Here is a 12243-nt window from a genome sequence, read left to right on the forward strand (position 1 = left end):
GTTTCTCTGATGTTTTCTCTGTATTATCTACTGTCGGTATCTCGATGTTATCCACTATCGGTATCTCTGTCTCTATCGGTTTTATTGTGCCAGCATCCACATTACCAGTATTTGTTCCACTGTCCAAAGGTTTTTTTGTATGTATTGTTTACTCTGTTTGCTCTGCTTGTATTCCAACCTCAATATTTTATGTCGGTTGCTCAATGTTTTTAGTGTTAGCAACATTATTTTTCACTTCAGTGCTATCCTTGTCCACTACTATGTTCACTTCCTGAGTATCAATGTTCGTGGTGAACAAAATTTTTGACTCAGGGTTAGTATCCTCATGTGTTGTGTCAACATTTTTAGTAGCCGGTATGTTATCAGTATGTACCGGTGAAGTAACCAAAGGTGGTGGTAGGTTGTCAGTTACTTTTATGTTTGGTAATCCACCTACTTTACCTTTTCCTTTGTCTCTATCCTTTTGATAAACCTTGAAAGTTTTCTTAGGTCTGTTAAACTCTTCCTATTTTTCCTTCTCTACAAAAAAGATATCCCATTTGTCTATTGTTTCCTCTACAATTTCATTGACTCTTCCAGCCATTAGGCTCACATGTCAGTGTCCACTTGCAAAAACTGATCTGTTAGCTTCACTAATAAGTTCATCAATTTCCTCTACAGAGTTAACCGGATGTACAACTAGTAGTTTTTCAATCTTGAGTTTCTTATCTAGCTCCATAACTGCAATCCTCTTTGCATCTAACCTTCTGTACGATTCATTAGGCAAATCATCTACAACTTCTATTAACACTTTCTTGTAAATGTCAAGATGTAGAATTATGGTGTTCTCAATACTTTCCTTTTCTGCATTAGTGAATGTATCATACAGTTTGCTAACATTTGATAGATTGTCGTCATCAGTGATTTCACTCAGTGAGTTATCCAGAGGTGGTATAACCTGTTGTTGTTTCTTCTTAAGTGTCAACGTCTTTGCCAGTGGTCTCACTGCCTGTTGCTTCTGCCTTGGTGTTCTTGTTTTCTTGGGTGGAGGAGAGGGTACTGGTGAAGGTTTTCTCTTCCTATCAACTCTTTTAAACTTAGGAAGTATCTCACTGTCAGATGATGTACCAACCGGTGAGATATGTGCCTCCGGTTGTAATCCTTCTAGATCACTTTCCTTTATTCCAGTTATGTTCATGATGTTTTCGTTTATTTTCTTTACTTGTTTAGATGCACTCCGTATGTACTTTTCTCTTCTCTTTCTTTGTTTAAATGTTTGTACACCACTTTCAATTGTTTATGCACTACCAAAAACCTTTTCTTCTAGTTCTCTAGGTGCCTCTAACAGGGCTTTAGCATAATTTTCAATAATGTTTACATCTGCCTCATACCCCATTTCAATTACCCATACAGTTCTAGGAAGAACTGCCTCCATCCAAATTTCATCCTTTTTTATTACAAAGCATATTTCCTTATTGTACTTATCCGTTACACTCTGTGGTAGTCTCTCCCTTGTTTTCACTTTTTCTTTGAAGGTTTTGAAGTACTTTGTTATATTGTTTTCCTTATTAGTGCCCATACCAATGAAGATTTCTAGCAATTGTTTGCCAACCGGTATATCATATCCAAAATCTTTCTTTCCAATACCAAGAACTTCTTTTGTGAGATATAACATAAGACATACCAAAATATTGTCAAAATGAAATGTTCCTTTCTTATCTCCTTTTATCTTTTTCAGGTTGTCTATCAGTTCATCCTTTAGCCACTCACATACATCTATTTTTGCATCATTATTGACCATATCATAAGCACTTTTAATGCAAAGACTAAAAACTGAATTAAGTCGGTTTGCATGTGTGGTCTTGTAGCCTAAGATCATGCTTATGAATCTGGCATTTTCATCTTTGATATCATTTACTCTCAGGGATTAGCTATCATATGTTGCTCCTATTAATGTCATGACATTGTTATTAGGAACCTTGTTAGTCTTATCTGGCCTGCTACCGGTGGAGGGTAAACCTGTCACTGCCCTAATTGCTTCTTTGGTGAATTTGCAAACTGAATCTAGCCAAATAAATTCTCCATGAGCTCTGCTAAGGACAATTCTTACTACCTCCTTAGGAAAATCAGGGATGTCCAAGATTTCCACAAAACCTAAAGTTTCAATTACCTTATGTTCAAGTTTTACATTTCCATTTTCATCACAGATAACAATTTTAAACATCTTCAATATTTCCTCAGAACCTGATTCCTCAACATTGCAATGAATATAGATTCTAGGGTCTCTAACAAAAGCAACACCTTTTGGAATTTTATAAAAGCACCTATGGAATCATCTTGTTTTTCTATCTCGGGAATGATCTTAAAAACGGGCCTAGGGCATTTCACAACTTCCACAACAGTAGGGTTTGCAATAAATTCTGGAGCAGAGGAGGAAGCCATTGATAAATACCTTAATCTGCCTGATAATGGTTTGAGTGCTTGAAAGAGATTGCTTCACTTCTTCGCCTTGGATGCCTTTGCTCAGATTTCGCGCTCTTTGAAAGTTTGAATGCTCGGTGATTTGAAAAAGAGGGATAACCGATGCTTTATAATGTCTTTTCTTCCAACAACCGCATTAAATGCTCATCAGTTAAGTGAAAATTAACACATCTGTCGGTAGAGAAGAAATCTAACTTCTCACCATCTACCGAGGGTAATTTGCATGATATTCAACTTGCTGCAATACCCCCAAAGGGTTAGTTCTCAATTGGATGAAGAATCTCCTGTCGGTGGAGTAATACTTTGTTCTACCGGTGAAGGAATAGTCTCATCAACATTCTGATCTGTCTTTTTAATCCATTATCTTGAAAATTCTTACTTTACCTCATCAACCTTCTCTTTGCCTTTCAAACTGGGTCCTTTATTGTTTGCCAATGAAGTCTTGCTTCTACAAAAAAAATTCAATATTTCCAATCTTTTTACAAGCATAACAAGTCACATTATTCTTCTGAATAGCCTTTCCATATCCTATGTTGGTTTGTGTTCTGCATTGATTAGATAAGTGCCCAAATCTTCCACAAACATAACATCTTACATTTATTCTGCAGTTTTCTGAATTATGTCCAATTTTGTTGCATTTGGAACATTGACTGCTGGGTGCATTAATGTTCTAATTGTTTCTAGATCTATATTGATTTTCTCTATGACCAAGCTTGTTACAATTAAAGCATTTCCCATTAAATTTGTAAGCATTAGGTTGTCTTACTGGTTTACTGTGATCATGATTGTTTGCGGTATCGGAACTTTCTCCAACTTCAAATCCAAGTCCATTAGTATCTCCATTAGGTTTCTGACTTTTCAGCATATCATCAAGTTCTTCTGAACTTTTCTTGAATTTCTCTTTATGTTGATTTGCAGTAGCCAACTCATTTTCCAGAATTCCCTTTTGTCTCATAAGTTCAATTTTATCATGTTCCATGTGAATCAAATTTGTCTTCAACATATCATTTTCATGACTGAGTCTTAGATTTTCATTTCTAGCATCATTGAGTCTCCTAGTTAAGTCATCTTCATTCTTCTTTCTATCTTCAATATCTTTACAAAATCTCATAGTCATGTCTTGCATTTCATTCCTCATAGTCATGTTTTCTTGCCTCATCTTGTTTACAAGCTCATTAAGAGTTTCCTTTTCATCATCATCACTCTGCATCTTCTCATGAAGTTCTTTTCTCTTATTTCTAGCAATAGTGAGATTCTCCTGAAGTCCTTGAATGAATTCATGTGCAGTCCTCAGATCATCTTCAAGTTTTATATTCTTCAACTTCTCTGAATCATAGTCCACAAGAGCTCATTCTAATTGCTTTCTTAAGTTCTCCATCTGTACCGGTGTCAGAATCTTCCTCAAGCTGTTAGGCTTTTGAAAATAGAGGACCAGGATCTGATACTAATTGTTAGGATTAATGATAGTCCCAAAGATACTGAGAGGGGGGGGGGTGAATCAGTATCTAATCGGTGTACAAAATATTTAGCCTTATTTAAGTATTTTGCATTCCAAAATAGTGTACCGGTAAACAAGAATTAATGCAATAAATAGGAACAGTAAAGACAACATAGAAAACACACCATAACACAAGATGTTTAACAAGGAAACCCGGTGTGGGAAAAACCTCGGTGGGATTTGTGACCCACAATATTCACTCACTGGTCAATGAATGGATATTACTTACAAGAGGGGCCTACACATGCAGGAAGGCCAACTACTTAGAGTTCACTGCTCAATCTACAAAAAGGAAGTCTCACTGACTTACAAAATGGATTATGAAAATCCAATATAATGTACTACTACAATTCAGCATCTGCTATGCCAGGTTCAGTACCAGTTTAAGCTCATACTATAACCATAAACCTTATACAAAATCTGCTTTAATATTCGCTCATCACTTCTACCATCATATGCCCATCTTCTATATAAAAAATTATTTACAAGATCTCATACATATATGAGTCTATTACAATATGCCATGTCGGCTTTACAAAAGATATTTACAATTAAATACAATAAATAAAACTTTATTCATGTCGGCTGGAGTGTCGGTATACATTGTTGTTGTTGCCGGTGAAGTGTCTGTCGGTGCCGATGCCTGCCGGTGTTGTTGCCTGAAGGTATCCACAAGGTTGCCAGTAAGTTGCCATCAATGACGACTTCTCACTAGAGTGTAGAATGCCAACACAGAAAGCTTTGGTAGTGACAACGGGGTCAAGCAGGGGTGTCCTCTTTCTCCCACTTTGTTCGGTTTATATATTGATAAAATTGAAGAGTGGTTAAACAATACTAATGGGGAAGGTATTTAGTTGGTGGGATACATGGTGAAGTTGCTTTTATATGCATATGATCTTATTCTCATTGCTCAATTTGCACAAGGTTTGGAAGAGCATTTGAAGGCTCTCAAGCTCTTTTGTCAGGAGGTTGGGAAGCAAGTGAATACCAGCAAGTCAAATTTATCTTCGAGGGCAACCCCTTGGAGATAGTGGTGGAATACAAGTATCTAGGAATTGATTTTCACAATGGGCTTACTTGGGAGACATGTAGATCAAAGAGGATACAAGGAGGATGTAGAGCTTTATCCATTCTTTAGAATATATGTAGAAAACCAGAGTTGTGGGATTGGAAAACTAAGAAAACCCTTTTCGGTTTGTTAGTGGTGTCGGTTATCCATTACGGATGTGAAGTTTGGGGGAATTGCATGTCAAATCACAAATGGCGACAAATAGAAAGAATTCAAAAGCATTTAATTACCAACAGTCTTAAATTCAAATCAATGATACCTTATGATATTCTTTTAGGTGAAGCTAGTATGTTTCCAACTGAGGCCTCGGCCGTCATTCAATTGTTATGTTATCTAAAGAACACTAAAAATATGGATAAGCATTGCTGGCCCAAAATGATGGTGGAAGAGGGGGAGTTAACTCGTAGGAAAAAGAATTGGAAAAATCAAAATAGCAAGTGGTTGAACAAGTGGAACATAAATCATCATGATTGCCCTAACACTAAAGAAGATATTAAAAAGTGGGTGTTAGAAAAATTTAGGAATGTTATGTGGACAAATCAGCTAGGCAAGAAAAAAGCATACTATATCAAAGAATTTAACCCCGCTTGGGAACATGATGAAAAAGTGTATTTGAGATCCATGATCAACAAAAAGGCCAAAATTCTAATTGCACATTTAAGGACGAGGTCTCATCATTTGAGATGTGAAACTAGTAGATGGAAGGTCCCAAAAGAAGACTGGGAAGAAAGGACGTGCATCTTCTATAGTAAGAGGGCAGTGGAAACAAAATGACATTTCATTAAATAATGTGTAGTGTATGACGATATCCGCAATCAGTTTGCTAACAAATTAAAGGTGGACATCTTGAATGAGCTTTTTGAAGAGACAAGACTTCACAAAATAGCGAGTTTCCTAATAAAGATCCATAGCAAGAGAGACAACATAGAAAAGAACTTGAAAATAAGCTAGCCTGTTTCATCTTGGTCCCTTATACCATTGGCTCTCGTGGACATCATTAAAATTTCTTCATTCATTAATTCAAAGGGATCATTCCTTCCCTTGAGCTTTTCTGCTTGTAGCATACACATTTAATTTGGCCCTATCATCTCCGAGAAATGTTGTAGTTGTGTTTGAATCTACCTTACATGAAACAAGTTCATGTAGAGTTTTCTCTAAAATTATTTATGTAATAAAAAGCTTATTCAAAGAGTTGAAGACCGCCCCCTTCTTTTAAATTTCAAATTTAAAACATTATTGTAATGATCATGGCGTATATATGTATATATGATTTCCTTATACATTAAGAAGCAACATTACTATATTCAAAGCATCTTTAATATCTAAAATTTATTTTTTTGCAATTAATAGGTTGTCTCTATATTCTATCCCTAACCTTCAAAACAAATATTGCAATCGAAACCGAACAAGACTAGAAGAATAGAAATCAATATGTGGATTAAAAATTTGAAGCAAAGGTCTCTTGCAAGGAAAATATTCTTCAATACCCACAATTAAGATTTCTAAATGTGTTCCTTTCCTCAATTGAAGCAAATTCACAAGATGAAATAATAATAGACAAAAGGGTAGATAATAAAAGGTGTTTTCATGTGTAAATCCAATCATCAAGAGCAATCAACTTAGGTCAGACTTTGTAAAATTTATAGATGGGGGTGTGACTAGTAAGAAAGACTTAAAATTCAATATCTTTGAGTCCATTTCAGGACATTATTTTGATTAAATAAGAAGTAAAACAAGGGTGATAACCTTATAATCAAAAGCCCTTAAGGAAAAGAAACATAGGCCACTTCTAATAGGTCATGAACAGACCATTGATAGAAAAACACAAGCAATAACAGATCACTTATAGTACACTAGCAGTACATCTAGCAACCCACATCAAAAGTGGAAAAATATTTCACCTACAACTCAAGGAAGAGTTTGGGAATAGGAGGAAGAACGATCTTTCCTTCATTGAGGAACAACAATATAAGCAATACTATCATCTAGAAAACCATTACTAGGGAGAGTATCAAGGGAAATCTCCTTAGAGGTTTTGTCAATAGATGGAGCAGAATGTTGACAAGGCAAAACATCATCCACCAAAGGCTAGAACTAAACAAAATAAACAAGTAGAGAAGGATCCACGGGGCTTAAGGAGGCCACACCAACAACAAGAGACTCAATATCATTCTAGGATGATTCATCATCATCCTTGTTCAATCATCAACTAGAGACCAAGAAGTTTGGATGATCAAATGATCAACATTAGCGCCCTTCCACCAAGTAGTAGTGCATTTACAATGTGAGAGAGCACAATCCATGGCCAAATGACCTACTGAGAAACAACAACAACATTGAAAATGGAGGCCCTCGTAATCCAATGACTAAGTCCATGACCTATTCCCTTCCATTACATCCACATCCCCATGAAGGGGTTTGGAGGTTCCAATATCAACCAAAATGTGATCAAAAGTAGAATGCAAGGAAGTGGAATCATCAATCTTTAATCCAACAGAGTTACCAATGGCCTCATAGCAAGAAATCTCCCAAAATTACAGGGGAAGGTTAGGAAGATAAACCCACACTAAATGCACATTGAGTGGTTTAGTAATGAGATTAAAGGATGTTGACCAAGGTTTAATTGAGATGGAATGTACACTCCAATCCTATAGCTTGTTTAGCACCAGATCTTTATCAGTAGAAGAAGCAAAGGAAGCAAATAAAAAGCCCTTAGCATAAGGAAATAGATCAATCTTACTAGACACTAGAACCAACTAAGAATCCAAAACTCATCCATGAAGATCCAAAAGGAAGGCCAAAGACCAGAGAACCTACAAACCAAACCATAGTGCTTGTACAAATCCTCATTGTCCACCACATCTTGGTCGCACACCACAATAGGGGAGTTTTTAGCACAAGGAAAATGACAAGGTTTTCCACTGGGAGGGTGATCAATAGCAACACTAGAAACACAAGCAAAGATTCTTTCACTATTATTAAAGACAATATTCCTAGGAACGATACCACTATTGGCGACCCCTAGAACACCAAAATTAGAATGTACTTCAAGGCCCACAAGATCAAACCCATTCATAATAAGAAGGGTGTGAGAACCCAACCTTAGCAATGCAAGTCCCAATAATATCAACAAAGGCCCCAACAATGCAACATAATTAGTCTTCAAAGGCACGACAAGAAGATGAGCACCCAATAGTGTATTGGTAGTGACGGGAGGAGGAGCACCCATCAATGTATTGGTGATGGCAAGGTTTGAAGTTGAAACATGAGGGAGATAATATCTTATTTGAGGACATGTTATTGCCCAAGAAACCAAGGAATTATCTATATAGAGCTTTGTCTCATTGGGGCCAAGGCTCTCAAGGGAAGTTCATTTTCTCAAAGCCTCAAACATAATTTTTGAAAAGATTTCATTCACCATTTCAACACCTTTATGCCTAAGAATCTACCTAGCAAGGTTTTATGAGGGAATCCAAATATGACCCATGCCCAAACACCCTAGCATTTAATGTGAGGTTGACACAAATGGGAATGTTTTCCTCTCTGAAACAAGATTCCTCAATAATTGCAATATATTCCCTACCAAGGTACAAAGATTCCAAGTTTTTGAGCTATTAAATTACATTCTTAACCATAAAATATAGTTAATTCTTCTATGGGAGAGGATATTTGTATGCACTATCATTTATCTCTTTTCACATGGTCATGCAAAAGTATACATTCACCTTATCCACTCATTCACTACTCACATACTCTCACTATTCTCATGCACATTCCAACCACTATGATCTAGTCCATATTTCATCTTCAGACTAATTCACAACTATAGATTTTTCTCATGCTAATTTAAACTTTTAAATTCAAATTTTACTTGACTTCTCACCTTTGTGCTTCCCATTTAGGACTGACTAAACACAAGTTTGTGCCATATAATGTTACGTCCCTATATTTAAAGACATTTGATGCAACCATTGTAAATATCTAGGAATCAAGCACAACTAATTTGAATAGCATTCACATCTACACACTTCAATTAATGTTGTAAAAGGAATCTATCTTTGTACATTCATTCTAGAGAAATTTGCAAGATTAAAGATTGATGTTTTGATTATTTTCACACCTTTTTGTAGGTCAACTTAGGATAGAATGTGCCCTTGTGGCATAGTAACAATCCTTCAAATATATTTATAAATACCACCATTCTATAGGTATAAAAAGTATGGAAGAATTCAAGACACCTTTGTAAAAGCGAAGAAAAGTGGTTTATAAAGCACATGGGACGCGTTTGTGGGCATAAGACAAATTCACAAACATCACTCCTAAACCCCAAATTCATCTTCCAAAGTGATTGTGAATACTTCATTTTTTGTTCCTAATGCTTAGACATAGAAAATTCAAATATTCATAAGTATTTGTGCATTTATTAATTATGGAGTCAACTACATTTGTTTACTATATGCATTCCCCCATATTTCATTACTAGGCTCAATATTTCCAATTCTTAACTAAACAATCCGTGATTAATTAATCTTGATCAATTATGCATGTGTATGTATTTTATCTGATTAACCTAGACTAATCTTAAGAAATTTGTATTCTCTTTTACATTTTGGTGATGTTAACCAATGCCACAAATCACAACCTTCTTCTAGGGCCTCTAATTGATTTTTTTAGATTTGATATTCTATTATTTAGATATTTTCAAGTTGATTGTTGGTGCATTATTTTGTTTTCTTGCATTTAGTTTATTCTTCCAGACACTTAAAATTGTCTCGTTACTAACATCGCTAATTATTCTTTTATATTAATTAAATAATTTTAATTATTTAATTAATATCATTTTATTCTTCCAATTTAATATTCATCCATTTCATCACAAATCAATTATTCAATTTCTATTTTAATCATTTAATCAATTAGCCTCTTTCCCTTTAAATTAATTAAATAATTTTAATTTTATTATTTAAGTTAACGATGATTATTTACCTTGATTGAATTATTTTTATTATTTAATTAAGTTCAATTTCTATTCCCCATAATTAAATAATTTGTTTAAATTATTTAATTATCTAATTATCTCTTCTGAATTAAATAAATTTCATAAATTTATTTAATTTAATTCCCTTCATTTCAAATAAATCAAATTTCCCCAAATTCAAATTTCATTTAATTCATCAGTAGTTCTAATTTCATTTGACATCTTCGAAAATCAAAATTCAAATTAAATGGCATTTCATGCTATTTTCCTATAACACATGTCAAAATCCTAACTACCAATGACATCTAGTTAACTCCCAATCAATATTTTCCAACTAATTAGTTAAATCAGTTCTATCAATCACCTTTTTCTGACTAATCAATCAATTTAGTATTCCAATCAATCAATCTTGTTAACTATTCAATCAAATTTCTTGACTAATCCATCAATTTTGTTCAACTCTCAATCATACCAGTTAACTCCTCAATCAAATTAGTTGATCTATCAATCAGATTCAGTTAGCATGAGCAATTCTCTCCCACCAACTTGTCACACAAAATCTCAACCATTGATCGATTTAGTTCTCAATTGAATCTCAACCATCCAATCAATCTCTTCAAAATCTATAATTTCAACATCAATTCCCCTTTTTCAGCAACCACTATCTTTGAATTCTTGTGTCCATATCCTGCAAGTTTTTCATAGTGCAACTCTAAGAGCCAACGTACCGGAAGAAGCAAAAGGACAATAGAAGCGACATGCTTGAATTTAGCAAGGAGTTTTTAATGGTTTTAGTTTATTTTATTTTTAATTAACAAGCATTCTTTCATTGTGTAGCATTTTGGAATTTGCTAATTAGAAGGGTTTGGGTGGTTAACCCATTAATTTTAATTAGCAAAAAATGACGAATTCTCGTACATACAATTTTATTGCATTGTATGCACTTAGGATAGGAAACTTGCCTATGTAGATATCTACTTAGGTAGATGGTCCTTGCATCGTGTGATCTATACTTTCCTAGTTTGGGAAAGATATTGTACACAAATATGACTACATCTCATTTATCCCTCATTGGTTTTACATTTACATCTCTTGGTAGTGTATCTTACATACACCCATCTCATGTACTCTTACATCACATACTAATTTGTTTGATGTGTAATGCGCAATCAAGGTTGTGAAATTGTAAAAATATTTATGAAAACTAATTTGGTTATCCAACCAACCAAAACATACCAGTATGGCCACCAAAGGAAAAAAATAGCCCTAGCCAAAACAAACCATAAAAAAACCAATCTCGATCATCCCAAAAGCCCTCCCACTGTTGACAAAGAATTTCACACCCGATAAATTCATAATTGGGCCTTACCAACCCCAACAACTCACCTACAATGAAGGCCTAAAAAAATCCCCTTAAAGAAAAACCATCAAAGGTCACTAGGGATGACCATAAAAAATCCAAAAACACAGATGTTGACCTATCAATCCCTGCCATAGAAATATTTAGAGCAAACCACCTTTGTGAACCTTTTCATCCAAGTAGAGTTGGCTTCAATTTTTATACCCACCGTTTGGCACTAAAAATATCTCCCCATCATGATCCAACTTTGATGGCATTCAAGCCCATGCACATCCACATTGAGAAAAAAAGGTTGCCTTGCCACTTCCATGTCTGATTGGAGCAACTTTAGAATTTCATCAAGGCATAACATCCAAATGTTAGGTTCATCTAGGACAACAATGTCTATGTCATCCAATAGAAATTTCGGTTTGAAAACCTTCCTAAGAAACAATAAGGATTGAAACTTGAACTCTCCAAGGTCTAGTAGGGACGCCAAAAAATGTGAAGATATATCTGTGTTGACATGATTCCTATTGAACAACCAAAATAACTCTCTACCCAACACCATTGTAATTGCTTTTGTAGCCAACAAACTGAGAGAATTATAAATTGCTTGGAGCCACTAGTTAGTAATTAAGCCAAGAAATGAAATTTGTCTCTTCTTGCATCTAAGCCTTATCAGTGTCTCCATGCTTGCAACTGATGTAAACTTCATTTGGTGCTCCACTTATAGAAGAGGCAATGTATTTCTCCATGCTCCATAATTACCAAGAGAGGAAAGAGCATAAATTCACCGTTTGACCAAGATAGAGAAGAAGCCATGTTCCATAATTACCAAGGGAGGAAAGAGCATAAATGCATTGTTTGCCTGAGATTGAGAAGAGGCCACATTTCTG

Source organism: Cryptomeria japonica, chromosome 11 (assembly GCF_030272615.1).
Source record: "Cryptomeria japonica chromosome 11, Sugi_1.0, whole genome shotgun sequence".
Taxonomy (NCBI): domain Eukaryota; kingdom Viridiplantae; phylum Streptophyta; class Pinopsida; order Cupressales; family Cupressaceae; genus Cryptomeria; species Cryptomeria japonica.